We start from the raw sequence: 27,171 nt of genomic DNA on the forward strand, positions 1-27,171 counted from the left end.
GATTTAAAAGATTAGGGCAGTATTTCCCGTTTCATCAGTGTTTTTTTTTTTGCAAGATGATGGGTAGTGGCGTGAGAGAGGTGGACTTTGATCACCGTTTAGAATTGCCGTTTACGGCTATAATCGCAGGGGCGAGTTCTTCGGGGAAAACCTATTTCACTAAAGAAATGCTTTTAAATCAGAGTCACTGTTTCATAGGGGCCCCCGTTAAAAAAATTGTGTGGTGTTTCGCTTCCCATCAGCCGCTTTATGATGAACTGTGCGATCGGATCACCGAAATTGAATTTATACAAGGGCTTCCTAAAAGCTGGGAGGACGAGGAACGCTTCCCCTCAGGCTCCTTGATAATCATCGATGATTTGATGGACAGCGTGTCCGAAAACAAACTCGTGGCAGAAGCTTTCACGAGGTTCAGACATCACCGTCAAATCTCAGTCATCTACCTGGTGCAGAACGTATTTCACCAGGGCAAGTACAGCAGGACTATAGCCCTAAATACTACTTATTATTGTCTGTTTAAGAATGTGCGAGACAGAATGCAAATCAAAGTTTTAGCTCAGCAAATGTTTCCTTGGCAGAAAAAGTTTTTTCTAGACGCTTATCAAGAGGCCACAGGGCCACCGCACGGTTATTTATTGGTCGATTTGAGAGCCACGTGCCCAGAAGAGTTCCGACTCAGGACCGGATTATTACCGGGGTCTCTACCCGTCGTCTTTCTACCGGCGAGCCATTGATTTATCACTACTACTACTAAGCTATGTCCGAACATCTCAGGAAACACCTGCCGACCCTTAAAGTTTTACAGAGGACGAGGGGGGGTGAAACGTAAAAAGATTCTTACGGCTGACCCATCTAATGACATAATTTTGGCTCTCTCCGAAATCTGTCTCAATCTCATAAGAGGCCGTATACCTTTAACCGTAGCTCAATTTAAAAAGCTGAAGAAACAGAAAAGACTGATTAAACTTTTCGCCTGTAAGAAAAACAGCGTCGCTAGGAAACGCAAGGCAGTGCTTCAAAGAGGAGGATTCTTATTGCCGCTCTTATCAGTGGCTCTACCATTCATCACGAGCCTATTTGCCGGTAAGACGGCTAATTAGCTTTTTCCACCATGAGCGACGTGAAAAAAATGTTTATGCTGAGCCCCCAACAACTCCGTACGCTGACCCAGAGGGTGACCCCGCATACCATCGGCGAATCGGCCCAGGGCGAACTTGAAAACCAGATGCACGGTTTAATAAATCAGCCGGGTATGAATTTGCATGAAAAAGTAAAGAGATACAATCAATTGCTACAGAGGTATCTGAATCTAGTCCGAAAAGAGGAAAATCAGGGGCGAGAAATTGTCCTTACCGAGCGGAAAGAAAAAACGGACGAGGAGGAGGAGGAGGAGGGGAGACGGCCTGACAGCGGCGGTGCGACTAGGGACAAATCTGTACAGGAAGTTGTCCAGCAAGTGGCGCCCAGGGCTAGAAAGAACGTGGGGTACATCATGCAGAAACTGCTGGATTCCGACGGGGCGGTACGTTGGACCCAGTCGGGTGAACTCATCATCAGAGATAGACCCATTAAAGGTTCCCATATTTTAGATTTGATGTGACCCCGGCTGGCTAGGGTCATAGTACGAACGGCTCAAGACGCGAGCTGTAGCCTTGGCAACAGACATGCTTTTCACACAGACTGAGTGGGGGGAGAGAGGGGATGCGGCGTTTTATAGCTCTCTGTGGAGGGGGGCTTTTATTTTTATTTTATTGTCATTCTTGACAGACTGAGTGAACATCAATGAAATTGTGTGTGTGTGTGTGTGTGTTTTTCTGCATTTAACCCATATTTTACAAAAGAGTTTAGCTGGGGTGGGGGTCGAACCCACGCGGACATACGTCCATTGGATCTTAAGTCCAACGCCTTAACCACTCGGCCACCCTGCTCAACATTTTTGTCTATTCTTTACAAAAGACAACGGTATTCAAGTTTTTTTTTAATTTTAATTTTTTTATTGCAACGCCATACAATTAGTGAAGGATATATATATTTTTTATTTTTTCAAAATGCAGTTGTACAATTCGTGAAAGATACATTTTCAAAATGCAGGCATACAATTCGTGAAAGATACATTTTCAAAATGCAGGCATACAATTCGTGAAAGATACATTTTCAAAATGCAGGCATACAATTTGTGAAAGATATACATTTTCAAAATGCAGGCACACAATTCGTGAAAGATATACATTTTCAAAATGCAGGCATACAATTAGTTACACCTGTGACAGTTGTTGAGGTAGATTAGTGATGTCACATGCAGTAAGGTGGATATAGTGGCTTTTTCAACGATACATGTATGCAGAGTAGAAAGCATCTGATTAACATCGAAAGGCTGCTCATCATGAAATTTAAAGGCAACTACGTCTACGATTAAAGCATAAAATACAAAAATGTGATTACAGTCAAATTCATTGTCGGGAATACAAGATAGACAGGCGCGTATGAGACTTTCAGGGGATTCCCCTTCTCCCTCTGCCATCAGGCGAGTAAGTAAATCCACCCCACGCTGATAATTTTCTCCGACTTGAGCAATCTCAATTAACACTCTATGAAAGCAGCAACAAGCATAATCATCCCCATCCCTATATTTTTTATCAATAGCATGCAACAACAGTGGACTAACTTTTTCTAAAAAAACATTTAACATAAACCGCCGTAAGGGCCCGCCGATACCGTTCCCCATCACAAGATGCTTTTGTTTTAGTCTAGGGCCTCCTCCCAACGAGTCAGAAATTCTTCTTCCAGGATCTGCTTAAGCGCGGGGTTCTGTTCAAACAGATCTCGTTCCAGTCGATTGATTTCCAGCATGCCGTTGCGGGCTTCACGTAGATCGTACAGGATAGCTTCCACTGCCCCCTCCAACCTGCCGACGGCCGCTTGGATGCCCAGGGTCGATAGAACGTGGGTCAAGGCGGGTATCAGCCGGTCGGTCCAGAGGTCACGCAACACAGAGTCAAAGTGTATGTAAAAGTAATTTCTGCCTGGAGGAAACAGACAAGGGTGTTGCCTCTGGCTGGGGTGATCGACCTCACAGCCGAAGCAGTTTTTTTGTTGGTGTTTCCTGATGACTGAGGGTAAAAGCCCCACTAACATAGCTTTTATACAATTCAACATTCCTCGACATAGACCGGGTCTGGAGAGAAGCGTGCAGATCTCAGGCGTCGGAGGGTCCTCCTCTCCAGGATCAGAGACCGGTGTTGATGGAGGGGTCGGAGGGAGTTCCCCAGATTCAGAGGCCTGTGTTGGTGGGAGTTCCCCAGCATCAGCGGCCTGTGTTGCTGCTGGAGCCTCATTGCCCTCGCTTTCGTCGTCGTCGGAGAACACTTTGCTGCTATAATTTGCATCTGCCATGATGTTTGTGAAAAGGGGGTGTAACGGAGTCCACTTTATATAGCGACGGTGGGTGAGGGGGGGAGGGGGGTGAGGGGTGGGGGCTGATCCTTACGGGTTAGGTTTTTTCAACTCTTGCATCTCCTTACGCCCCCGACTCTCCTTAAACAGCGCTTGGAAGTAACCGGACTTTTCTTCAATCAGCCGCATCCAAATCACAAACGGTATTCTCAGCCCAAAACAGTCGCATTTAGGCCGTTGCCATATATTCAGGATTCTCTTGTCCAGCTCCCCGGTCGCTTCCCACTTCATAAAGGTGCTACGTTGTTTAGCAGCATCTCTATAGTGCATCTCCATTCTACCACTGTCCGCCTGAAAGTCGGGGTCGGGGTCGGTGCTCTCCTCCATCACCAGGGTAACGACAGTCTTCAAGTTTCCCCATTCCGTTTCAGAAAAAGTCACCTGATACGGGTCGTCTTTCGTGGGATCTGGGCCGTCTCCGCTGACCTGAAAGACGCGCAGTTCCTCCGCAGCGTTGTCAAAGAGGCAGACCAGTTTATCCCCATTGGGCAGCTCCCAGGTAGCCCTCGGGTTTTCCGACGGTCGCATCATAGGTACCCGTCTAAATGCCGCACGAATCTTCCTGGGAGCCCCCGGAGGCCGCATAACAGCCTCCTGCTCCTGCTGAGTCTTAGAAGGTGAGGTTGAATCTTTCATTTCGGGAGTGGCAGACATGTCTGTATTTTTTTAAAAATTAGTGTTCCCACTACAGCGCAAAGCTCCCTATATTCTCCAACTGTTGGTGGGGGGGAGGGGCGCGTGGCACGCATGGTAAGGCGATGATACCTTCTTTTACCAAAAGAGGAAAACTATGCAAGCGTTGCACATAGGGTAAGACAATTATGAAACTTGCGGCTCTAGGGGTCGATGATGATACCTTCTTTACCAAAAGAGGAAAACCCCCAGCTGGACCTAATAATTAAAAAAAATCTGCGGATGGTTTTTATGATCGGCGCCTCGTTTCTCTTTTAACCCATATATGTACTTGTGCAGATAACGGTCATACATGAAAGGCGGAATTTTACTGGGAGCCAACGTACCCAACTTGATGTGTGGGCCACGCGGATCACCTAGCGGGGGTGTACAAAAGTGCGGCCCCATACACTTGGCCTACGCTGATGTAATACACACTCTTGCGTGAGGAAAAAAACACATACACGTTCAATAAAACCGCCAAGCGCTTTTATTGGACTACCTTCTTTACCAAAGGAGGAAAACTATGCGGGCGGTTTTATTGCACGTCAGACCCTCCGCCTCCTCCTCCTCCTCCTCCTCTCATTCTTTGCTCCAACTTTATCATTTTCTCCCAGAGTCTCTCAGAGTTTCTAACAGACTCGCGCAGCAGCACGGCTCTCAGCTCTCCGGCATCGCTCTCTCCGCGGATTATCCAAGGCCGTGGGGACCTTACCGCAGTACCGCACCAGACACAGCGTTCTAAGTCCTTTGCTGATTCTCCAAAGCCCGGGACCTTACCGCGGTACCGCAACACCAGACACACCGTACGCTCACGCTCCATCAGGTAACCCACCCCCGCTCAGCCCCCGGCGGCGGCGTCCGACCAAAAACCCCCCCCCTCACACTAGTAAGCACTCTCCTCAATATATATATATATATATATAATTCTTAAAATAATAACTTAGTAAATTAATACACACTCATAACCACTCTCCTCAATATCATTTAAAATAATACATAGATAATTAAAAATAATAATAAGTTAAAATAATAATAATAATTTAAAATAATAATAAATAATAATTAAAAATAAATAATTAAATTAAATATTAAATACAAAATTAAATAAATAAATAAATTATTAAATCCAACTCCCGTGACGTCACATCGTACCATCACAACCAAGCCCCGCCCCCACCCCCACCCCCGCCCCCCAAGTGAACTTTTCCCCAGTGACCTTTTGACCCGACCTGTCAATTTGATGGAAGCGGTATTCCATCTCTCTCTGTGGTAGAAGCGGTCTGGTGAATTTTTAGAGAGAAGAGGCCGTCGATGTTTGAATGTAGAAAATAGGTCTGGCTGCAGCCTGCAGTATGGACTTGTTGGTGTGTGTAGCTCCCAGTGTTCTGACAGCGCGACGTTTTGGGGAAGCATGTGATTCAGCAGCTACCAGTGGGCTTCGTGCGGCGGAGATTTTGTGGCTGTTAGCGGAGTTGATAACAGAGGGTCGTTAAGAGAAGCCTGCATGCAGTAGGCAAAGGAGTAATGTTTGCCGGCGGGGGACGTGCGGCGATTAACCTGTGCGGTAGTGAAAAGGAGTTAAAAAGAAGGAAGTGTGCGGATGCGGAAAGAATGGAATAATTGTGGTAGGCTGCCGGCTGAGTAGTTTGGTGAATGTTTGGTGTGGGTCCGGCGCTGCCGATTGGATGGTGGGGCTGCAGTGTGAGTCAGATAAAAAAAAAAAAAAAACCAGGAGTAGGATCCAATGGGACTAACTGGCATGTATAGACGCGTGTAATGCAAAAGGGCTGTTTTTGGTAGCATCTCTCGCTTACGGCCATACCACCCTGAACATGCCCGATCTCGTCTGATCTCGGAAGCCAAGCAGGGTAGGGTCTGGTTAGTACTTGGATGGGAGACCTCCTGGGAATACCAGGTGCTGTAAGCCTTTCTCACTTTTACTTTATACAGGGGGCGCTCCACTTCACGATTAATTTAAATCTATCACTCCCCTTCCATTTTACTATTTTATATATCCATCCATTTTCCAAACCGCTTATCCTACTGGGTCGCGGGGGGTCCGGAGCCTATCCCGGAAGCAATGGGCACGAGGCAGGGAACAACCCAGGATGGGGGGCCAGCCCATCGCAGGGCACACTCACACACCATTCACTCACGCATGCACTCCTATGGGCAATTTAGCAACTCCAATTAGCCTCAGCATGTTTTTGGACTGTGGGGGGAAACCGGAGTACCCGGAGGAAACCCCACGACAACACGGGGAGAACATGCAAACTCCACACACATGTGACCCAGGCGGAGACTCGAACCCGGGTCCCAGAGGTGTGAGGCAACAGTGCTAACCACTGCACCACCATGCCGCCCCTATTTTATATATATATATTTTTTTTTTTCTCTCATTCATAAAGGCAGCTTTTAGAAACCGTTTTACTCTAAATACTTCCTGGTAATTCTAGGTGCTGTAAGCTGTTCGTGCCTTTATTCCACCAGGGCGCGATCTTCTCACAAACTTGAAGACTTTCACTCCCCATTCACGTTTTACAACTTATTGTTAATGATAAAGAGACAGCTTTTTACACACAGTTTTAAACAAAGTACTGATATTATTCCTCTTCAACTGACCGCTTTGTTTTCTATGCAAAAACCACTTCGCCACAGAAGACTCGATATTATTGGCATAGCAAGTTCTGCTCTTCTCCTTTCAAAACTTGCTAAAAGCTGTATTTAAAAGAACAGATTGGCCGGGGTAATTCACACCCTTCAATGCCAGCTTAATGTTTAGGTTAGTGGGAATCACAGAGGAATTAGGGATGGAAACTTCTTTGCTGGTGGTAGAAGCGGTCTGGTGAATTTTTAGAGAGAAGAGGCCGTCGATGTTTGAATGTAGAAAATTGTTCTGGCTGCAGCCTGCAGTATGGACTTGTTGGCGTGTGTAGCTCCCAGTGTTCTGACAGCGCGACGTTTTGGGGAAGCATGGGATTCAGCAGCTACCAGTGGGCTTCGTGCGGCGGAGATTTTGTGGCTGTTAGCGGAGTTGATAACAGAGGGTCGTTAAGAGAAGCCTGCATGCAGTAGGCAAAGGAGTAATGTTTGCCGGCGGGGGACGTGCGGCGATTAACCTGTGCGGTAGTGAAAAGGAGTTAAAAAGAAGGAAGTGTGCGGATGCGGAAAGAATGGAATAATTGTGGTAGGCTGCCGGCTGAGTAGTTTGGTGAATGTTTGGTGTGGGTCCGGCGCTGCCGATTGGATGGTGGGGCTGCAGTGTGAGTCAGATAAAAAAAAAAAAAAAACCAGGAGTAGGATCCAATGGGACTAACTGGCATGTATAGACGCGTGTAATGCAAAAGGGCTGTTTTTGGTAGCATCTCTCGCTTACGGCCATACCACCCTGAACATGCCCGATCTTGTCTGATCTCGGAAGCCAAGCAGGGTAGGGTCTGGTTAGTACTTGGATGGGAGACCTCCTGGGAATACCAGGTGCTGTAAGCCTTTCTCACTTTTACTTTATACAGGGGGCGCTCCACTTCACGATTAATTTAAATCTATCACTCCCCTTCCATTTTACTATTTTATATATATATATATTTTTTTTTTTTCTCTCATTCATAAAGGCAGCTTTTACACACCGTTTTACTCTAAATACTTCCTGGTAATTCTAGGTGCTGTAAGCTGTTCGTGCCTTTATTCCACCAGGGCGCGATCTTCTCACAAACTTGAAGACTGTCACTCCCCATTCACGTTTTACAACTTATTGTTAATGATAAAGAGACAGCTTTTTACACACAGTTTTAAACAAAGTACTGATATTATTCCTCTTCAACTGACCGCTTTGTTTTCTATGCAAAAACCACTTCGCCACAGAAGACTCGATATTATTGGCATAGCAAGGTCTGCTCTTCTCCTTTCAAAACTCGCTAAAAGCTGTATTTAAAAGAACAGATTGGCCGGGGTAATTCACACCCTTCAATGCCAGCTTAATGTTTAGGTTAGTGGGAATCACAGAGGAATTAGGGATGGAAACTTCTTTGCTGGTGGTAGAAGCGGTCTGGTGAATTTTTAGAGAGAAGAGGCCGTCGATGTTTGAATGTAGAAAATTGTTCTGGCTGCAGCCTGCAGTATGGACTTGTTGGTGTGTGTAGCTCCCAGTGTTCTGACAGCGCGACGTTTTGGGGAAGCATGTGATTCAGCAGCTACCAGTGGGCTTCGTGCGGCGGAGATTTTGTGGCTGTTAGCGGAGTTGATAACAGAGGGTCGTTAAGAGAAGCCTGCATGCAGTAGGCAAAGGAGTAATGTTTGCCGGCGGGGGACGTGCGGCGATTAACCTGTGCGGTAGTGAAAAGGAGTTAAAAAGAAGGAAGTGTGCGGATGCGGAAAGAATGGAATAATTGTGGTAGGCTGCCGGCTGAGTAGTTTGGTGAATGTTTGGTGTGGGTCCGGCGCTGCCGATTGGATGGTGGGGCTGCAGTGTGAGTCAGATAAAAAAAAAAAAAAAAAACCAGGAGTAGGATCCAATGGGACCAACTGGCATGTATAGACGCGTGTAATGCAAAAGGGCTGTTTTTGGTAGCATCTCTCGCTTGCGGCCATACCACCCTGAACACGCCCGATCTCGTCTGATCTCGGAAGCCAAGCAGGGTAGGGTCTGGTTAGTACTTGGATGGGAGACCTCCTGGGAATACCAGGTGCTGTAAGCCTTTCTCACTTTTATTTTATACAGGGGGCGCTCCACTTCACGATTAATTTAAATCTATCACTCCCCTTCCATTTTACTATTTTATATATATATATTTTTTTTTTTCTCTCATTCATAAAGGCAGCTTTTACACACCGTTTTACTCTAAATACTTCCTGGTAATTCTAGGTGCTGTAAGCTGTTCGTGCCTTTATTCCACCAGGGCGCGATCTTCTCACAAACTTGAAGACTGTCACTCCCCATTCACGTTTTACAACTTATTGTTAATGATAAAGAGACAGCTTTTTACACACAGTTTTAAACAAAGTACTGATATTATTCCTCTTCAACTGACCGCTTTGTTTTCTATGCAAAAACCACTTCGCCACAGAAGACTCGATATTATTGGCATAGCAAGGTCTGCTCTTCTCCTTTCAAAACTCGCTAAAAGCTGTATTTAAAAGAACAGATTGGCCGGGGTAATTCACACCCTTCAATGCCAGCTTAATGTTTAGGTTAGTGGGAATCACAGAGGAATTAGGGATGGAAACTTCTTTGCTGGTGGTAGAAGCGGTCTGGTGAATTTTTAGAGAGAAGAGGCCGTCGATGTTTGAATGTAGAAAATTGTTCTGGCTGCAGCCTGCAGTATGGACTTGTTGGTGTGTGTAGCTCCCAGTGTTCTGACAGCGCGACGTTTTGGGGAAGCATGTGATTCAGCAGCTACCAGTGGGCTTCGTGCGGCGGAGATTTTGTGGCTGTTAGCGGAGTTGATAACAGAGGGTCGTTAAGAGAAGCCTGCATGCAGTAGGCAAAGGAGTAATGTTTGCCGGCGGGGGACGTGCGGCGATTAACCTGTGCGGTAGTGAAAAGGAGTTAAAAAGAAGGAAGTGTGCGGATGCGGAAAGAATGGAATAATTGTGGTAGGCTGCCGGCTGAGTAGTTTGGTGAATGTTTGGTGTGGGTCCGGCGCTGCCGATTGGATGGTGGGGCTGCAGTGTGAGTCAGATAAAAAAAAAAAAAAAAACCAGGAGTAGGATCCAATGGGACCAACTGGCATGTATAGACGCGTGTAATGCAAAAGGGCTGTTTTTGGTAGCATCTCTCGCTTGCGGCCATACCACCCTGAACACGCCCGATCTCGTCTGATCTCGGAAGCCAAGCAGGGTAGGGTCTGGTTAGTACTTGGATGGGAGACCTCCTGGGAATACCAGGTGCTGTAAGCCTTTCTCACTTTTATTTTATACAGGGGGCGCTCCACTTCACGATTAATTTAAATCTATCACTCCCCTTCCATTTTACTATTTTATATATATATATATTTTTTTTTCTCTCATTCATAAAGGCAGCTTTTACACACCGTTTTACTCTAAATACTTCCTGGTAATTCTAGGTGCTGTAAGCTGTTCGTGCCTTTATTCCACCAGGGCGCGATCTTCTCACAAACTTGAAGACTGTCACTCCCCATTCACGTTTTACAACTTATTGTTAATGATAAAGAGACAGCTTTTTACACACAGTTTTAAACAAAGTACTGATATTATTCCTCTTCAACTGACCGCTTTGTTTTCTATGCAAAAACCACTTCGCCACAGAAGACTCGATATTATTGGCATAGCAAGGTCTGCTCTTCTCCTTTCAAAACTCGCTAAAAGCTGTATTTAAAAGAACAGATTGGCCGGGGTAATTCACACCCTTCAATGCCAGCTTAATGTTTAGGTTAGTGGGAATCACAGAGGAATTAGGGATGGAAACTTCTTTGCTGGTGGTAGAAGCGGTCTGGTGAATTTTTAGAGAGAAGAGGCCGTCGATGTTTGAATGTAGAAAATTGTTCTGGCTGCAGCCTGCAGTATGGACTTGTTGGTGTGTGTAGCTCCCAGTGTTCTGACAGCGCGACGTTTTGGGGAAGCATGTGATTCAGCAGCTACCAGTGGGCTTCGTGCGGCGGAGATTTTGTGGCTGTTAGCGGAGTTGATAACAGAGGGTCGTTAAGAGAAGCCTGCATGCAGTAGGCAAAGGAGTAATGTTTGCCGGCGGGGGACGTGCGGCGATTAACCTGTGCGGTAGTGAAAAGGAGTTAAAAAGAAGGAAGTGTGCGGATGCGGAAAGAATGGAATAATTGTGGTAGGCTGCCGGCTGAGTAGTTTGGTGAATGTTTGGTGTGGGTCCGGCGCTGCCGATTGGATGGTGGGGCTGCAGTGTGAGTCAGATAAAAAAAAAAAAAAAAAACCAGGAGTAGGATCCAATGGGACCAACTGGCATGTATAGACGCGTGTAATGCAAAAGGGCTGTTTTTGGTAGCATCTCTCGCTTGCGGCCATACCACCCTGAACACGCCCGATCTCGTCTGATCTCGGAAGCCAAGCAGGGTAGGGTCTGGTTAGTACTTGGATGGGAGACCTCCTGGGAATACCAGGTGCTGTAAGCCTTTCTCACTTTTATTTTATACAGGGGGCGCTCCACTTCACGATTAATTTAAATCTATCACTCCCCTTCCATTTTACTATTTTATATATATATATTTTTTTTTTTCTCTCATTCATAAAGGCAGCTTTTACACACCGTTTTACTCTAAATACTTCCTGGTAATTCTAGGTGCTGTAAGCTGTTCGTGCCTTTATTCCACCAGGGCGCGATCTTCTCACAAACTTGAAGACTGTCACTCCCCATTCACGTTTTACAACTTATTGTTAATGATAAAGAGACAGCTTTTTACACACAGTTTTAAACAAAGTACTGATATTATTCCTCTTCAACTGACCGCTTTGTTTTCTATGCAAAAACCACTTCGCCACAGAAGACTCGATATTATTGGCATAGCAAGGTCTGCTCTTCTCCTTTCAAAACTCGCTAAAAGCTGTATTTAAAAGAACAGATTGGCCGGGGTAATTCACACCCTTCAATGCCAGCTTAATGTTTAGGTTAGTGGGAATCACAGAGGAATTAGGGATGGAAACTTCTTTGCTGGTGGTAGAAGCGGTCTGGTGAATTTTTAGAGAGAAGAGGCCGTCGATGTTTGAATGTAGAAAATTGTTCTGGCTGCAGCCTGCAGTATGGACTTGTTGGTGTGTGTAGCTCCCAGTGTTCTGACAGCGCGACGTTTTGGGGAAGCATGTGATTCAGCAGCTACCAGTGGGCTTCGTGCGGCGGAGATTTTGTGGCTGTTAGCGGAGTTGATAACAGAGGGTCGTTAAGAGAAGCCTGCATGCAGTAGGCAAAGGAGTAATGTTTGCCGGCGGGGGACGTGCGGCGATTAACCTGTGCGGTAGTGAAAAGGAGTTAAAAAGAAGGAAGTGTGCGGATGCGGAAAGAATGGAATAATTGTGGTAGGCTGCCGGCTGAGTAGTTTGGTGAATGTTTGGTGTGGGTCCGGCGCTGCCGATTGGATGGTGGGGCTGCAGTGTGAGTCAGATAAAAAAAAAAAAAAAAACCAGGAGTAGGATCCAATGGGACCAACTGGCATGTATAGACGCGTGTAATGCAAAAGGGCTGTTTTTGGTAGCATCTCTCGCTTGCGGCCATACCACCCTGAACACGCCCGATCTCGTCTGATCTCGGAAGCCAAGCAGGGTAGGGTCTGGTTAGTACTTGGATGGGAGACCTCCTGGGAATACCAGGTGCTGTAAGCCTTTCTCACTTTTATTTTATACAGGGGGCGCTCCACTTCACGATTAATTTAAATCTATCACTCCCCTTCCATTTTACTATTTTATATATATATATATTTTTTTTTCTCTCATTCATAAAGGCAGCTTTTACACACCGTTTTACTCTAAATACTTCCTGGTAATTCTAGGTGCTGTAAGCTGTTCGTGCCTTTATTCCACCAGGGCGCGATCTTCTCACAAACTTGAAGACTGTCACTCCCCATTCACGTTTTACAACTTATTGTTAATGATAAAGAGACAGCTTTTTACACACAGTTTTAAACAAAGTACTGATATTATTCCTCTTCAACTGACCGCTTTGTTTTCTATGCAAAAACCACTTCGCCACAGAAGACTCGATATTATTGGCATAGCAAGGTCTGCTCTTCTCCTTTCAAAACTCGCTAAAAGCTGTATTTAAAAGAACAGATTGGCCGGGGTAATTCACACCCTTCAATGCCAGCTTAATGTTTAGGTTAGTGGGAATCACAGAGGAATTAGGGATGGAAACTTCTTTGCTGGTGGTAGAAGCGGTCTGGTGAATTTTTAGAGAGAAGAGGCCGTCGATGTTTGAATGTAGAAAATTGTTCTGGCTGCAGCCTGCAGTATGGACTTGTTGGTGTGTGTAGCTCCCAGTGTTCTGACAGCGCGACGTTTTGGGGAAGCATGTGATTCAGCAGCTACCAGTGGGCTTCGTGCGGCGGAGATTTTGTGGCTGTTAGCGGAGTTGATAACAGAGGGTCGTTAAGAGAAGCCTGCATGCAGTAGGCAAAGGAGTAATGTTTGCCGGCGGGGGACGTGCGGCGATTAACCTGTGCGGTAGTGAAAAGGAGTTAAAAAGAAGGAAGTGTGCGGATGCGGAAAGAATGGAATAATTGTGGTAGGCTGCCGGCTGAGTAGTTTGGTGAATGTTTGGTGTGGGTCCGGCGCTGCCGATTGGATGGTGGGGCTGCAGTGTGAGTCAGATAAAAAAAAAAAAAAAACCAGGAGTAGGATCCAATGGGACCAACTGGCATGTATAGACGCGTGTAATGCAAAAGGGCTGTTTTTGGTAGCATCTCTCGCTTGCGGCCATACCACCCTGAACACGCCCGATCTCGTCTGATCTCGGAAGCCAAGCAGGGTAGGGTCTGGTTAGTACTTGGATGGGAGACCTCCTGGGAATACCAGGTGCTGTAAGCCTTTCTCACTTTTACTTTATACAGGGGGCGCTCCACTTCACGATTAATTTAAATCTATCACTCCCCTTCCATTTTACTATTTTATATATATATATATTTTTTTTCTCTCATTCATAAAGGCAGCTTTTACACACCGTTTTACTCTAAATACTTCCTGGTAATTCTAGGTGCTGTAAGCTGTTCGTGCCTTTATTCCACCAGGGCGCGATCTTCTCACAAACTTGAAGACTGTCACTCCCCATTCACGTTTTACAACTTATTGTTAATGATAAAGAGACAGCTTTTTACACACAGTTTTAAACAAAGTACTGATATTATTCCTCTTCAACTGACCGCTTTGTTTTCTATGCAAAAACCACTTCGCCACAGAAGACTCGATATTATTGGCATAGCAAGGTCTGCTCTTCTCCTTTCAAAACTCGCTAAAAGCTGTATTTAAAAGAACAGATTGGCCGGGGTAATTCACACCCTTCAATGCCAGCTTAATGTTTAGGTTAGTGGGAATCACAGAGGAATTAGGGATGGAAACTTCTTTGCTGGTGGTAGAAGCGGTCTGGTGAATTTTTAGAGAGAAGAGGCCGTCGATGTTTGAATGTAGAAAATTGTTCTGGCTGCAGCCTGCAGTATGGACTTGTTGGTGTGTGTAGCTCCCAGTGTTCTGACAGCGCGACGTTTTGGGGAAGCATGTGATTCAGCAGCTACCAGTGGGCTTCGTGCGGCGGAGATTTTGTGGCTGTTAGCGGAGTTGATAACTGAGGGTCGTTAAGAGAAGCCTGCATGCAGTAGGCAAAGGAGTAATGTTTGCCGGCGGGGGACGTGCGGCGATTAACCTGTGCGGTAGTGAAAAGGAGTTAAAAAGAAGGAAGTGTGCGGATGCGGAAAGAATGGAATAATTGTGGTAGGCTGCCGGCTGAGTAGTTTGGTGAATGTTTGGTGTGGGTCCGGCGCTGCCGATTGGATGGTGGGGCTGCAGTGTGAGTCAGATAAAAAAAAAAAAAAAACCAGGAGTAGGATCCAATGGGACCAACTGGCATGTATAGACGCGTGTAATGCAAAAGGGCTGATTTTGGTAGCATCACTCGCTTGCGGCCATACCACCCTGAACACGCCTGATCTCGTCTGATCTCGGAAGCCAAGCAGGGTAGTGTCTGGTTAGTACTTGGATGGGAGACCTCCTGGGAATACCAGGTGCTGTAAGCCTTTCTCACTTTTACTTTATACAGGGGGCGCTCCACTTCACGATTAATTTAAATCTATCACTCCCCTTCCATTTTACTATTTTATATATATATATATATATATATATATATATATTTTTTTTTTTCTCTCATTCATAAAGGCAGCTTTTAGAAACCGTTTTACTCTAAATACTTCCTGGTAATTCTAGGTGCTGTAAGCTGTTCGTGCCTTTATTCCACCAGGGCGCGATCTTCTCACAAACTTGAAGACTGTCATTCCCCATTCACGTTTTACAACTTATTGTTAATGATAAAGAGACAGCTTTTTACACACAGTTTTAAACAAAGTACTGATATTATTCCTCTTCAATTGACCGCTTTGTTTTCTATGCAAAAACCACTTCGCCACAGAAGACTCGATATTATTGGCATAGCAAGTTCTGCTCTTCTCCTTTCAAAACTCGCTAAAAGCTGTATTTAAAAGAACAGATTGGCCGGGGTAATTCACACCCTTCAATGCCAGCTTAATGTTTAGGTTAGTGGGAATCACAGAGGAATTAGGGATGGAAACTTCTTTGCTGGTGGTAGAAGCGGTCTGGTGAATTTTTAGAGAGAAGAGGCCGTCGATGTTTGAATGTAGAAAATTGTTCTGGCTGCAGCCTGCAGTATGGACTTGTTGGTGTGTGTAGCTCCCAGTGTTCTGACAGCGCGACGTTTTGGGGAAGCATGTGATTCAGCAGCTACCAGTGGGCTTCGTGCGGCGGAGATTTTGTGGCTGTTAGCGGAGTTGATAACAGAGGGTCGTTAAGAGAAGCCTGCATGCAGTAGGCAAAGGAGTAATGTTTGCCGGCGGGGGACGTGCGGCGATTAACCTGTGCGGTAGTGAAAAGGAGTTAAAAAGAAGGAAGTGTGCGGATGCGGAAAGAATGGAATAATTGTGGTAGGCTGCCGGCTGAGTAGTTTGGTGAATGTTTGGTGTGGGTCCGGCGCTGCCGATTGGATGGTGGGGCTGCAGTGTGAGTCAGATAAAAAAAAAAAAAAGAACATTAGTAGGATCCAATGGGACCAACTGGCATGTATAGAGGCGTGTAATGCAAAAGGGATGTTTTTGTTAGCATCTGTCCCTTACGGCCATACCACCCTGAACACGCCCAATCTCGTCTGATCTCGGAAACTAAGCAGGTTAGAGTCTGGTTAGTACTTGGATGGGAGACCACCTGGGAATACCAGGTGCTGTAAGCTTTCTCACTTTTACTTTATACAGGGGGCGCTCCACTTCACGATTAATTTAAATCTATCACTCCCCTTCCATTTTACTATTTTATATATATATATATTTTTCTCTCATTCATAAAGGCAGCTTTTACACACCGTTTTACTCTAAATACTTCCTGGTAATTCTAGGTGCTGTAAGCTGTTCGTGCCTTTATTCCACCAGGGCGCGATCTTCTCACAAACTTGAAGACTGTCACTCCCCATTCACGTTTTACAACTTATTGTTAATGATAAAGAGACAGCTTTTTACACACAGTTTTAAACAAAGTACTGATATTATTCCTCTTCAACTGACCGCTTTGTTTTCGATGCAAAAACCACTTCGCCACAGAAGACTCGATATTATTGGCATAGAAAGTTCTGCTCTTCTCCTTTCAAAACTTGCTAAAAGCTGTATTTAAAAGAACAGATTGGCCGGGGTAATTCACACCCTTCAATGCCAGCTTAATGTTTAGGTTAGTGGGAATCACAGAGGAATTAGGGATGGAAACTTCTTTGCTGGTGGTAGAAGCGGTCTGGTGAATTTTTAGAGAGAAGAGGCCGTCGATGTTTGAATGTAGAAAATTGTTCTGGCTGCAGCCTGCAGTATGGACTTGTTGGTGTGTGTAGCTCCCAGTGTTCTGACAGCGCGACGTTTTGGGGAAGCATGTGATTCAGCAGCTACCAGTGGGCTTCGTGCGGCGGAGATTTTGTGGCTGTTAGCGGAGTTGATAACAGAGGGTCGTTAAGAGAAGCCTGCATGCAGTAGGCAAAGGAGTAATGTTTGCCGGCGGGGGACGTGCGGCGATTAACCTGTGCGGTAGTGAAAAGGAGTTAAAAATAAGGAAGTGTGCGGATGCGGAAAGAATGGAATAATTGTGGTAGGCTGCCGGCTGAGTAGTTTGGTGAATGTTTGGTGTGGGTCCGGCGCTGCCGATTGGATGGTGGTGCTGCAGTGTGAGTCAGATAAAAAAAAAAAAAAAAACAGGAGTAGGATCCAATGGGACTAACTGGCATGTATAGACGCGTGTAATGCAAAAGGGCTGTTTTTGGTCACGTCTCTCGCTTATGGCCATACCACCCTGAACATGCCCGATCTCGTCTGATCTCGGTAGCCAAGTAGGGTGGGGTCTGGTTAGTACTTGGATGGGAGACCACCTGGGAATACCAGGTGCTGTAAGCTTTTCTCACTTTTACTTTATACAGGGGGCGCTCCACTTCACGATTAATTTAAATCTATCACTCCCCTTCCATTTTACTATTTTATATATATATATATTTTTTTTTTTTCTCTCATTCCTAAAGGCAGCTTTTAGAAACCGTTTTACTCTAAATACTTCCTGGTAATTCTAGGTGCTGTAAGCTGTTCATGCCTTTATTCCACCAGGGCGCGATCTTCTCACAAACTTGAAGACTGTCACTCCCCATTCACGTTTTACAACTTATTGTTAATGATAAAGAGACAGCTTTTTACACACAGTTTTAAACAAAGTACTGATATTATTCCTCTTCAACTGACCGCTTTGTTTTCTATGCAAGAACCACTTCGCCACAGAAGACTCGATATTATTGGCATAGCAAGTTCTGCTCTTCTCCTTTCAAAACTTGCTAAAAGCTGTATTTAAAAGAACAGATTGGCCGGGGTAATTCACACCCTTCAATGCCAGCTTAATGTTTAGGTTAGTGGGAATCACAGAGGAATTAGGGATGGAAACTTCTTTGCTGGTGGTAGAAGCGGTCTGGTGAATTTTTAGAGAGAAGAGGCCGTCGATGTTTGAATGTAGAAAATTGTTCTGGCTGCAGCCTGCAGTATGGACTTGTTGGTGTGTGTAGCTCCCAGTGTTCTGACAGCGCGACGTTTTGGGGAAGCATGTGATTCAGCAGCTACCAGTGGGCTTCGTGCGGAGGAGATTTTGTGGCTGTTAGCGGAGTTGATAACAGAGGGTCGTTAAGAGAAGCCTGCATGCAGTAGGCAAAGGAGTAATGTTTGCCGGCGGGGGACGTGCGGCGATTAACCTGTGCGGTAGTGAAAAGGAGTTAAAAAGAAGGAAGTGTGCGGATGCGGAAAGAATGGAATAATTGTGGTAGGCTGCCGGCTGAGTACTTTGGTGAATGTTTGGTGTGGGTCCGGCGCTGCCGATTGGATGGTGGGGCTGCAGTGTGAGTCAGATAAAAAAAAAAAAAAGAACATTAGTAGGATCCAATGGGACCAACTGGCATGTATAGAGGCGTGTAATGCAAAAGGGATGTTTTTGGTGGCATCTCTCGCTTACGGCCATACCACCCTGAACACGCCCGATCTCGTCTGATCTCGGAAGCTAAGCAGCGTAGGGTCTGGTTAGTACTTGGATGGGAGACCACCTGGGAACACCAGGTGCTGTAAGCTTTTCTCACTTTTACTTTATACAGGGGGCGCTCCACTTCACGATTAATTTAAATCTATCACTCCCCTTCCATTTTACTATTTTATATATATATATATTTTTTTTTCTCTCATTCATAAAGGCAGCTTTTAGAAACCGTTTTACTCTAAATACTTCCTGGTAATTCTAGGTGCTGTAAGCTGTTCGTGCCTTTATTCCACCAGGGCGCGATCTTCTCACAAACTTGAAGACTGTCACTCCCCATTCACGTTTTACAACTTATTGTTAATGATAAAGAGACAGCTTTTTACACACAGTTTTAAACAAAGTACTGATATTATTCCTCTTCAACTGACCGCTTTGTTTTCTATGCAAGAACCACTTCGCCACAGAAGACTCGATATTATTGGCATAGCAAGTTCTGCTCTTCTCCTTTCAAAACTTGCTAAAAGCTGTATTTAAAAGAACAGATTGGCCGGGGTAATTCACACCCTTCAATGCCAGCTTAATGTTTAGGTTAGTGGGAATCACAGAGGAATTAGGGATGGAAACTTCTTTGCTGGTGGTAGAAGCGGTCTGGTGAATTTTTAGAGAGAAGAGGCCGTCGATGTTTGAATGTAGAAAATTGTTCTGGCTGCAGCCTGCAGTATGGACTTGTTGGTGTGTGTAGCTCCCAGTGTTCTGACAGCGCGACGTTTTGGGGAAGCATGTGATTCAGCAGCTACCAGTGGGCTTCGTGCGGAGGAGATTTTGTGGCTGTTAGCGGAGTTGATAACAGAGGGTCGTTAAGAGAAGCCTGCATGCAGTAGGCAAAGGAGTAATGTTTGCCGGCGGGGGACGTGCGGCGATTAACCTGTGCGGTAGTGAAAAGGAGTTAAAAAGAAGGAAGTGTGCGGATGCGGAAAGAATGGAATAATTGTGGTAGGCTGCCGGCTGAGTACTTTGGTGAATGTTTGGTGTGGGTCCGGCGCTGCCGATTGGATGGTGGGGCTGCAGTGTGAGTCAGATAAAAAAAAAAAAAAGAACATTAGTAGGATCCAATGGGACCAACTGGCATGTATAGAGGCGTGTAATGCAAAAGGGATGTTTTTGGTGGCATCTCTCGCTTACGGCCATACCACCCTGAACACGCCCGATCTCGTCTGATCTCGGAAGCTAAGCAGCGTAGGGTCTGGTTAGTACTTGGATGGGAGACCACCTGGGAACACCAGGTGCTGTAAGCTTTTCTCACTTTTACTTTATACAGGGGGCGCTCCACTTCACGATTAATTTAAATCTATCACTCCCCTTCCATTTTACTATTTTATATATATATATATTTTTTTTTCTCTCATTCATAAAGGCAGCTTTTAGAAACCGTTTTACTCTAAATACTTCCTGGTAATTCTAGGTGCTGTAAGCTGTTCGTGCCTTTATTCCACCAGGGCGCGATCTTCTCACAAACTTGAAGACTGTCACTCCCCATTCACGTTTTACAACTTATTGTTAATGATAAAGAGACAGCTTTTTACACACAGTTTTAAACAAAGTACTGATATTATTCCTCTTCAACTGACCGCTTTGTTTTCTATGCAAAAACCACTTCGCCACAGAAGACTCGATATTATTGGCATAGCAAGTTCTGCTCTTCTCCTTTCAAAACTTGCTAAAAGCTGTATTTAAAAGAACAGATTGGCCGGGGTAATTCACACCCTTCAATGCCAGCTTAATGTTTAGGTTAGTGGGAATCACAGAGGAATTAGGGATGGAAACTTCTTTGCTGGTGGTAGAAGCGGTCTGGTGAATTTTTAGAGAGAAGAGGCCGTCGATGTTTGAATGTAGAAAATTGTTCTGGCTGCAGCCTGCAGTATGGACTTGTTGGTGTGTGTAGCTCCCAGTGTTCCGACAGCGCGACGTTTTGGTGAAGCATGTGATTCAGCAGCTACCAATGGGCTTCGTGCGGCGGAGATTTTGTGGCTGTTAGCGGAGTTGATAACAGAGGGTCGTTAAGAGAAGCCTGCATGCAGTAGGCAAAGGAGTAATGTTTGCCGGCGGGGGACGTGCGGCGATTAACCTGTGCGGTAGTGAAAAGGAGTTAAAAAGAAGGAAGTGTGCAGATGCGGAAAGAATGGAATAATTGTGGTAGGCTGCCGGCTGAGTAGTTTGGTGAATGTTTGGTGTGGGTCCGGCGCTGCCGATTGGATGGTGGGGCTGCAGTGTGAGTCAGATAAAAAAAAAAAAAAGAACATTAGTAGGATCCAATGGGACCAACTGGCATGTATAGAGGTGTGTAATGCAAAAGGGCTGTTTTTGTTAGCATCTCTCCCTTACGGCCTTACCACCCTGAACACGCCCGATCTCATCCGATCTCGGAAACCAAGTAGGGTAGGGTCTGGTTAGTACTTGGATGGGAGACCACCTGGGAATACCAGGTGCTGTAAGCTTTTCTCACTTTTACTTTATACAGGGGGAGCTCCACTTCACGATTAATTTAAATCTATCACTCCCCTTCCATTTTACTATTTTATATATATATATATATATATATATATATATTTTTTTTTTTTTTTTTTTTTTTTTCTCTCATTCCTAAAGGCAGCTTTTAGAAACCGTTCTACTCTAAATACTTCCTGGTAATTCTAGGTGCTGTAAGCTGTTCGTGCCTTTATTCCACTAGGGCGCGATCTTCTCACAAACTTGAAGACTGTCACTCCCCATTCACGTTTTACAACTTATTGTTAATGATAAAGAGACAGCTTTTTACACACAGTTTTAAACAAAGTACTGATATTATTCCTCTTCAACTGACCGCTTTGTTTTCTATGCAAAAACCACTTCGCCACAGAAGACTCGATATTATTGGCATAGCAAGTTCTGCTCTTCTCCTTTCAAAACTTGCTAAAAGCTGTATTTAAAAGAACAGATTGGCCGGGGTAATTCACACCCTTCAATGCCAGCTTAATGTTTAGGTTAGTGGGAATCACAGAGGAATTAGGGATGGAAACTTCTTTGCTGGTGGTAGAAGCGGTCTGGTGAATATTTAGAGAGAAGAGGCCGTCGATGTTTGAATGTAGAAAATTGTTCTGGCTGCAGCCTGCAGTATGGACTTGTTGGTGTGTGTAGCTCCCAGTGTTCTGACAGCGTGACGTTTTGGGGAAGCATGTGATTCAGCAGCTACCAGTGGGCTTCGTGCGGCGGAGATTTTGTGGCTGTTAGCGGAGTTGATAACAGAGGGTCGTTAAGAGAAGCCTGCATGCAGTAGGCAAAGGAGTAATGTTTGCCGGCGGGGGACGTGCGGCGATTAACCTGTGCGGTAGTGAAAAGGAGTTAAAAAGAAAGAAGTGTGCGGATGCGGAAAGAATGGAATAATTGTGGTAGGCTGCCGGCTGAGTAGTTTGGTGAATGTTTGGTGTGGGTCCGGCGCTGCCGATTGGATGGTGGGGCTGCAGTGTGAGTCAGATAAAAAAAAAAAAAAAACCAGGAGTAGGATCCAATGGGACTAACTGGCATGTATAGACGCGTGTAATGCAAAAGGGCTGTTTTTGGTAGCATCTTTCACTTACGGCCATACCACCCTGAACACGCCCGATCTTGTCTGATCTCGGAAGCTAAGCAGGGTAGGGTATGGTTAGTACTTGGATGGGAGACCACCTGGGAATACCAGGTGCTGTAAGCTTTTCTCACTTTTACTTTATACAGGGGGCGCTCCACTTCATGATTAATTTAAATCTATCACTCCCCTTCCATTTTACTATTTTATATATATATATATATATATGTATTTTTTTTTATCTCTCATTCATAAAGGCAGCTTTTAGAAACCGTTTTACTCTAAATACTTCCTGGTAATTCTAGGTGCTGTAAGCTGTTCGTGCCTTTATTCCACCAGGGCGCGATCTTCTCACAAACTTGAAGACTGTCACTCCCCATTCAAGTTTTACAACTTATTTTTAATGATAAAGAGACAGCTTTTTACACACAGTTTTAAACAAAGTACTGATATTATTCCTCTTCAACTGACCGCTTTGTTTTCTATGCAAAAACCACTTCGCCACAGAAGACTCGATATTATTGGCATAGCAAGTTCTGCTCTTCTCCTTTCAAAACTTGCTAAAAGCTGTATTTAAAAGAACAGATTGGCCGGGGTAATTCACACTCTTCAATGCCAGCTTAATGTTTAGGTTAGTGGGAATCACAGAGGAATTAGGGATGGAAACTTCTTTGCTGGTGGTAGAAGCGGTCTGGTGAATTTTTAGAGAGAAGAGGCCGTCGATGTTTGAATGTAGAAAATTGTTCTGGCTGCAGCCTGCAGTATGGACTTGTTGGTGTGTGTAGCTCCCAGTGTTCTGACAGCGCGACGTTTTGGGGAAGCATGTGATTCAGCAGCTACCAGTGGGCTTCGTGCGGAGGAGATTTTGTGGCTGTTAGCGGAGTTGATAACAGAGGGTCGTTAAGAGAAGCCTGCATGCAGTAGGCAAAGGAGTAATGTTTGCCGGCGGGGGACGTGCGGCGATTAACCTGTGCGGTAGTGAAAAGGAGTTAAAAAGAAGGAAGTGTGCGGATGCGGAAAGAATGGAATAATTGTGGTAGGCTGCCGGCTGAGTAGTTTGGTGAATGTTTGGTGTGGGTCCGGCGCTGCCGATTGGATGGTGGGGCTGCAGTGTGAGTCAGATAAAAAAAAAAAAAGAACATTAGTAGGATCCAATGGGACCAACTGGCATGTATAGAGGCGTGTAATGCAAAAGGGATGTTTTTGGTGGCATCTCTCGCTTACGGCCATACCACCCTGAACACGCCCGATATCGTCTGATCTCGGAAGCTAAGCAGCGTAGGGTCTGGTTAGTACTTGGATGGGAGACCACCTGGGAACACCAGGTGCTGTAAGCTTTTCTCACTTTTACTTTATACAGGGGGCGCTCCACTTCACGATTAATTTAAATCTATCACTCCCCTTCCATTTTACTATTTTATATATATATATATTTTTTTTTTTTCTCTCATTCATAAAGGCAGCTTTTAGAAACTGTTTTACTCTAAATACTTCCTGGTAATTCTAGGTGCTGCAAGCTGTTCGTGCCTTTATTCCACCAGGGCGCGATCTTCTCACAAACTTGAAGACTGTCACTCCCCATTCACGTTTTACAACTTATTGTTAATGATAAAGAGACAGCTTTTTACACACAGTTTTAAACAAAGTACTGATATTATTCCTCTTCAACTGACCGCTTTGTTTTCTATGCAAAAACCACTTCGCCACAGAAGACTCGATATTATTGGCATAGCAAGTTCTGCTCTTCTCCTTTCAAAACTTGCTAAAAGCTGTATTTAAAAGGACAGATTGGCCGGGGTAATTCACACCCTTCAATGCCAGCTTAATGTTTAGGTTAGTGGGAATCACAGAGGAATTAGGGATGGAAACTTCTTTGCTGGTGGTAGAAGCGGTCTGGTGAATTTTTAGAGAGAAGAGGCCGTCGATGTTTGAATGTAGAAAATTGTTCTGGCTGCAGCCTGCAGTATGGACTTGTTGGTGTTTGTAGCTCCCAGTGTTCTGACAGCGTGACGTTTTGGGGAAGCATGTGATTCAGCAGCTACCAGTGGGCTTCGTGCGGCGGAGATTTTGTGGCTGTTAGCGGAGTTGATAACAGAGGGTCGTTAAGAGAAGCCTGCATGCAGTAGGCAAAGGAGTAATGTTTGCCGGCGGGGGACGTGCGGCGATTAACCTGTGCGGTAGTGAAAAGGAGTTAAAAAGAAGGAAGTGTGCGGATGCGGAAAGAATGGAATAATTGTGGTAGGCTGCCGGCTGAGTAGTTTGGTGAATGTTTGGTGTGGGTCCGGCGCTGCCGATTGGATGGTGGGGCTGCAGTGTGAGTCAGATAAAAAAAAAAAAAACAGGAGTAGGATCCAATGGGACTAACTGGCATGTATAGACGCGTGTAATGCAAAAGGGCTGTTTTTGGTAGCCTCTTTCGCTTACGGCCATACCACCCTGAACACGCCTGATCTTGTCTGATCTCGGAAGCTAAGCAGGGTAGGGTATGGTTAGTACTTGGATGGGAGACCACCTGGGAATACCAGGTGCTGTAAGCTTTTCTCACTTTTACTTTATACAGGGGGCGCTCCACTTCATGATTAATTTAAATCTATCACTCCCCTTCCATTTTACTATTTTATATATATATATATATATTTTTTTTTATCTCTCATTCATAAAGGCAGCTTTTAGAAACCGTTTTACTCTAAATACTTCCTGGTAATTCTAGGTGCTGTAAGCTGTTCGTGCCTTTATTCCACCAGGGCGCGATCTTCTCACAAACTTGAAGACTGTCACTCCCCATTCACGTTTTACAACTTATTGTTAATGATAAAGAGACAGCTTTTTACACACAGTTTTAAACAAAGTACTGATATTATTCCTCTTCAACTGACCGCTTTGTTTTCTATGCAAAAACCACTTCGCCACAGAAGACTCGATATTATTGGCATAGCAAGTTCTGCTCTTCTCCTTTCAAAACTTGCTAAAAGCTGTATTTAAAAGAACAGATTGGCCGGGGTAATTCACACCCTTCAATACCAGCTTAATGTTTAGGTTAGTGGGAATCACAGAGGAATTAGGGATGGAAACTTCTTTGCTGGTGGTAGAAGCGGTCTGGTGAATTTTTAGAGAGAAGAGGCCGTCGATGTTTGAATGTAGAAAATTGTTCTTGCTGCAGCCTGCAGTATGGACTTGTTGGTGTGTGTAGCTCCCAGTGTTCCGACAGCGCGACGTTTTGGGGAAGCATGTGATTCAGCAGCTACCAGTGGGCTTCGTGCGGCGGAGATTTTGTGGCTGTTAGCGGAGTTGATAACAGAGGGTCGTTAAGAGAAGCCTGCATGCAGTAGGCAAAGGAGTAATGTTTGCCGGCGGGGGACGTGCGGCGATTAACCTGTGCGGTAGTGAAAAGGAGTTAAAAAGAAGGAAGTGTGCGGATGCGGAAAGAATGGAATAATTGTGGTAGGCTGCCGGCTGAGTAGTTTGGTGAATGTTTGGTGTGGGTCCGGCGCTGCCGATTGGATGGTGGGGCTGCAGTGTGAGTCAGATAAAAAAAAAAAAAAGAACATTAGTAGGATCCAATGGGACCAACTGGCATGTATAGAGGTGTGTAATGCAAAAGGGCTGTTTTTGTTAGCATCTCTCCCTTACGGCCTTACCACCCTGAACACGCCCGATCTCATCCGATCTCGGAAACCAAGTAGGGTAGGGTCTGGTTAGTACTTGGATGGGAGACCACCTGGGAATACCAGGTGCTGTAAGCTTTTCTCACTTTTACTTTATACAGGGGGCGCTCCACTTCACAATTAATTTAAATCTATCACTCCCCTTCCATTTTACTATTTTATATATATATATATATATTTTTTTTTTTTTTTTTTTTCTCTCATTCATAAAGGCAGCTTTTAGAAACCGTTTTACTCTAAATACTTCCTGGTAATTCTAGGTGCTGTAAGCTGTCCGTGCCTTTATTCCACTAGGGCGCGATCTTCTCACAAACTTGAAGACTGTCACTCCCCATTCACGTTTTACAACTTATTGTTAATGATAAAGAGACAACTTTTTACACACAGTTTTAAACAAAGTACTGATATTATTCCTCTTCAACTGACCGCTTTTTTTTCTATGCAAAAACCACTTCGCCACAGAAGACTCGATATTATTGGCATAGCAAGTTCTGCTCTTCTCCTTTCAAAACTTGCTAAAAGCTGTATTTAAAAGAACAGATTGGCCGGGGTAATTCACACCCTTCAATGCCAGCTTAATGTTTAGGTTAGTGGGAATCACAGAGGAATTAGGGATGGAAACTTCTTTGCTGGTGGTAGAAGCGGTCTGGTGAATTTTTAGAGAGAAGAGGCCGTCGATGTTTCAATGTAGAAAATTGTTCTGGCTGCAGCCTGCAGTATGGACTTGTTGGTGTGTGTAGCTCCCAGTGTTCCGACAGCGCGACGTTTTGGGGAAGCATGTGATTCAGCAGCTACCAGTGGGCTTCGTGCGGCGGAGATTTTGTGGCTGTTAGCGGAGTTGATAACAGAGGATCGTTAAGAGAAGCCTGCATGCAGTAGGCAAAGGAGTAATGTTTGCCGGCGGGGGACGTGCGGCAATTAACCTGTGTGGTAGTGAAAAGGAGTTAAAAAGAAGGAAGTGTGCGGATGCGGAAAGAATGGAATAATTGTGGTAGGCTGCCGGCTGAGTAGTTTGGTGAATGTTTGGTGTGGGTCCGGCGCTGCCGATTGGATGGTGGGGCTGCAGTATGAGTCAGATAAAAAAAAAAAAGAACATTAGTAGGATCCAATGGGACCAACTGGCATGTATAGAGGCGTGTAATGCAAAAGGGCTGTTTTTGGTAGCATCTCTCGCTTACAGCCATACCACCCTGAACACGCCCGATCTCGTCTGATCTTGGAAGCTAAGCAGGGTAGGGTCTGTTTAGTACTTGGATGGGAGACCACCTGGGAATACCAGGTGCTGTAAGCTTTTCTCACTTTTACTTTATACAGGGGGCGCTCCACTTCACGATTAATTTAAATCTATCACTCCCCTTCCATTTTACTATTTTATATATATATATTTTTTTTTTTCTCTCATTCCTAAAGGCATCTTTTACACACCGTTTTACTCTAAATACTGCCTGGTAATTCTAGGTGCTGTAAGCTGTTCGTGCCTTTATCACTAGAATTCCTGGAAAAATGAGGCTCTCCTCACAAGGAGCCCCCCCTCTTACTCCCCTCACAAGCTGCCCG

General features: G+C 45.0%; 18 non-coding genes and 1 pseudogene across 18 annotated transcripts; 18 read left to right on the top strand and 1 right to left on the bottom strand.

Moving 5' to 3' along the window:
- Positions 1 to 1,845: 1,845 nt before the first annotated feature.
- trnal-uaa (transfer RNA leucine (anticodon UAA)) lies at positions 1,846 to 1,928 on the bottom strand. Its single transcript has one exon. It is a non-coding gene; the product is annotated as a tRNA-Leu (tRNA).
- Positions 1,929 to 5,936: 4,008 nt separating this feature from the next.
- On the top strand, positions 5,937 to 6,055 carry LOC125733566 (5S ribosomal RNA). Its single transcript, XR_007392907.1, has one exon. It is a non-coding gene; the product is annotated as a 5S ribosomal RNA (ribosomal RNA).
- A 1,443-nt stretch (positions 6,056 to 7,498) lies between these two features.
- Positions 7,499 to 7,617, top strand: LOC125735356 (5S ribosomal RNA). The gene has a single exon (XR_007394652.1). It is a non-coding gene; the product is annotated as a 5S ribosomal RNA (ribosomal RNA).
- A 1,086-nt stretch (positions 7,618 to 8,703) lies between these two features.
- On the top strand, positions 8,704 to 8,822 carry LOC125733492 (5S ribosomal RNA). The gene has a single exon (XR_007392836.1). It is a non-coding gene; the product is annotated as a 5S ribosomal RNA (ribosomal RNA).
- A 1,082-nt stretch (positions 8,823 to 9,904) lies between these two features.
- LOC125733493 (5S ribosomal RNA) lies at positions 9,905 to 10,023 on the top strand. Its single transcript, XR_007392837.1, has one exon. It is a non-coding gene; the product is annotated as a 5S ribosomal RNA (ribosomal RNA).
- A 1,083-nt stretch (positions 10,024 to 11,106) lies between these two features.
- Positions 11,107 to 11,225, top strand: LOC125733494 (5S ribosomal RNA). Its single transcript, XR_007392838.1, has one exon. It is a non-coding gene; the product is annotated as a 5S ribosomal RNA (ribosomal RNA).
- Positions 11,226 to 12,307: 1,082 nt separating this feature from the next.
- LOC125733495 (5S ribosomal RNA) lies at positions 12,308 to 12,426 on the top strand. The gene has a single exon (XR_007392839.1). It is a non-coding gene; the product is annotated as a 5S ribosomal RNA (ribosomal RNA).
- Positions 12,427 to 13,507: 1,081 nt separating this feature from the next.
- On the top strand, positions 13,508 to 13,626 carry LOC125733496 (5S ribosomal RNA). Its single transcript, XR_007392840.1, has one exon. It is a non-coding gene; the product is annotated as a 5S ribosomal RNA (ribosomal RNA).
- A 1,080-nt stretch (positions 13,627 to 14,706) lies between these two features.
- On the top strand, positions 14,707 to 14,825 carry LOC125736783 (5S ribosomal RNA). Its single transcript, XR_007396052.1, has one exon. It is a non-coding gene; the product is annotated as a 5S ribosomal RNA (ribosomal RNA).
- Positions 14,826 to 15,926: 1,101 nt separating this feature from the next.
- On the top strand, positions 15,927 to 16,045 carry LOC125731891 (5S ribosomal RNA; annotated as a pseudogene).
- A 1,076-nt stretch (positions 16,046 to 17,121) lies between these two features.
- Positions 17,122 to 17,240, top strand: LOC125737031 (5S ribosomal RNA). The gene has a single exon (XR_007396298.1). It is a non-coding gene; the product is annotated as a 5S ribosomal RNA (ribosomal RNA).
- A 1,084-nt stretch (positions 17,241 to 18,324) lies between these two features.
- LOC125734221 (5S ribosomal RNA) lies at positions 18,325 to 18,443 on the top strand. Its single transcript, XR_007393543.1, has one exon. It is a non-coding gene; the product is annotated as a 5S ribosomal RNA (ribosomal RNA).
- A 1,081-nt stretch (positions 18,444 to 19,524) lies between these two features.
- LOC125734222 (5S ribosomal RNA) lies at positions 19,525 to 19,643 on the top strand. Its single transcript, XR_007393544.1, has one exon. It is a non-coding gene; the product is annotated as a 5S ribosomal RNA (ribosomal RNA).
- Positions 19,644 to 20,724: 1,081 nt separating this feature from the next.
- LOC125730813 (5S ribosomal RNA) lies at positions 20,725 to 20,843 on the top strand. Its single transcript, XR_007391102.1, has one exon. It is a non-coding gene; the product is annotated as a 5S ribosomal RNA (ribosomal RNA).
- A 1,113-nt stretch (positions 20,844 to 21,956) lies between these two features.
- On the top strand, positions 21,957 to 22,075 carry LOC125736839 (5S ribosomal RNA). Its single transcript, XR_007396107.1, has one exon. It is a non-coding gene; the product is annotated as a 5S ribosomal RNA (ribosomal RNA).
- Positions 22,076 to 23,167: 1,092 nt separating this feature from the next.
- On the top strand, positions 23,168 to 23,286 carry LOC125736866 (5S ribosomal RNA). The gene has a single exon (XR_007396134.1). It is a non-coding gene; the product is annotated as a 5S ribosomal RNA (ribosomal RNA).
- Positions 23,287 to 24,367: 1,081 nt separating this feature from the next.
- On the top strand, positions 24,368 to 24,486 carry LOC125736728 (5S ribosomal RNA). Its single transcript, XR_007396000.1, has one exon. It is a non-coding gene; the product is annotated as a 5S ribosomal RNA (ribosomal RNA).
- A 1,087-nt stretch (positions 24,487 to 25,573) lies between these two features.
- Positions 25,574 to 25,692, top strand: LOC125730814 (5S ribosomal RNA). The gene has a single exon (XR_007391103.1). It is a non-coding gene; the product is annotated as a 5S ribosomal RNA (ribosomal RNA).
- A 1,094-nt stretch (positions 25,693 to 26,786) lies between these two features.
- On the top strand, positions 26,787 to 26,905 carry LOC125734656 (5S ribosomal RNA). Its single transcript, XR_007393959.1, has one exon. It is a non-coding gene; the product is annotated as a 5S ribosomal RNA (ribosomal RNA).
- The last annotated feature ends 266 nt before the right edge of the window (positions 26,906 to 27,171 follow it).

This window comes from Brienomyrus brachyistius, chromosome 2 (genome assembly GCF_023856365.1).
Source record: "Brienomyrus brachyistius isolate T26 chromosome 2, BBRACH_0.4, whole genome shotgun sequence".
Taxonomy (NCBI): Eukaryota; Metazoa; Chordata; class Actinopteri; order Osteoglossiformes; family Mormyridae; genus Brienomyrus; species Brienomyrus brachyistius.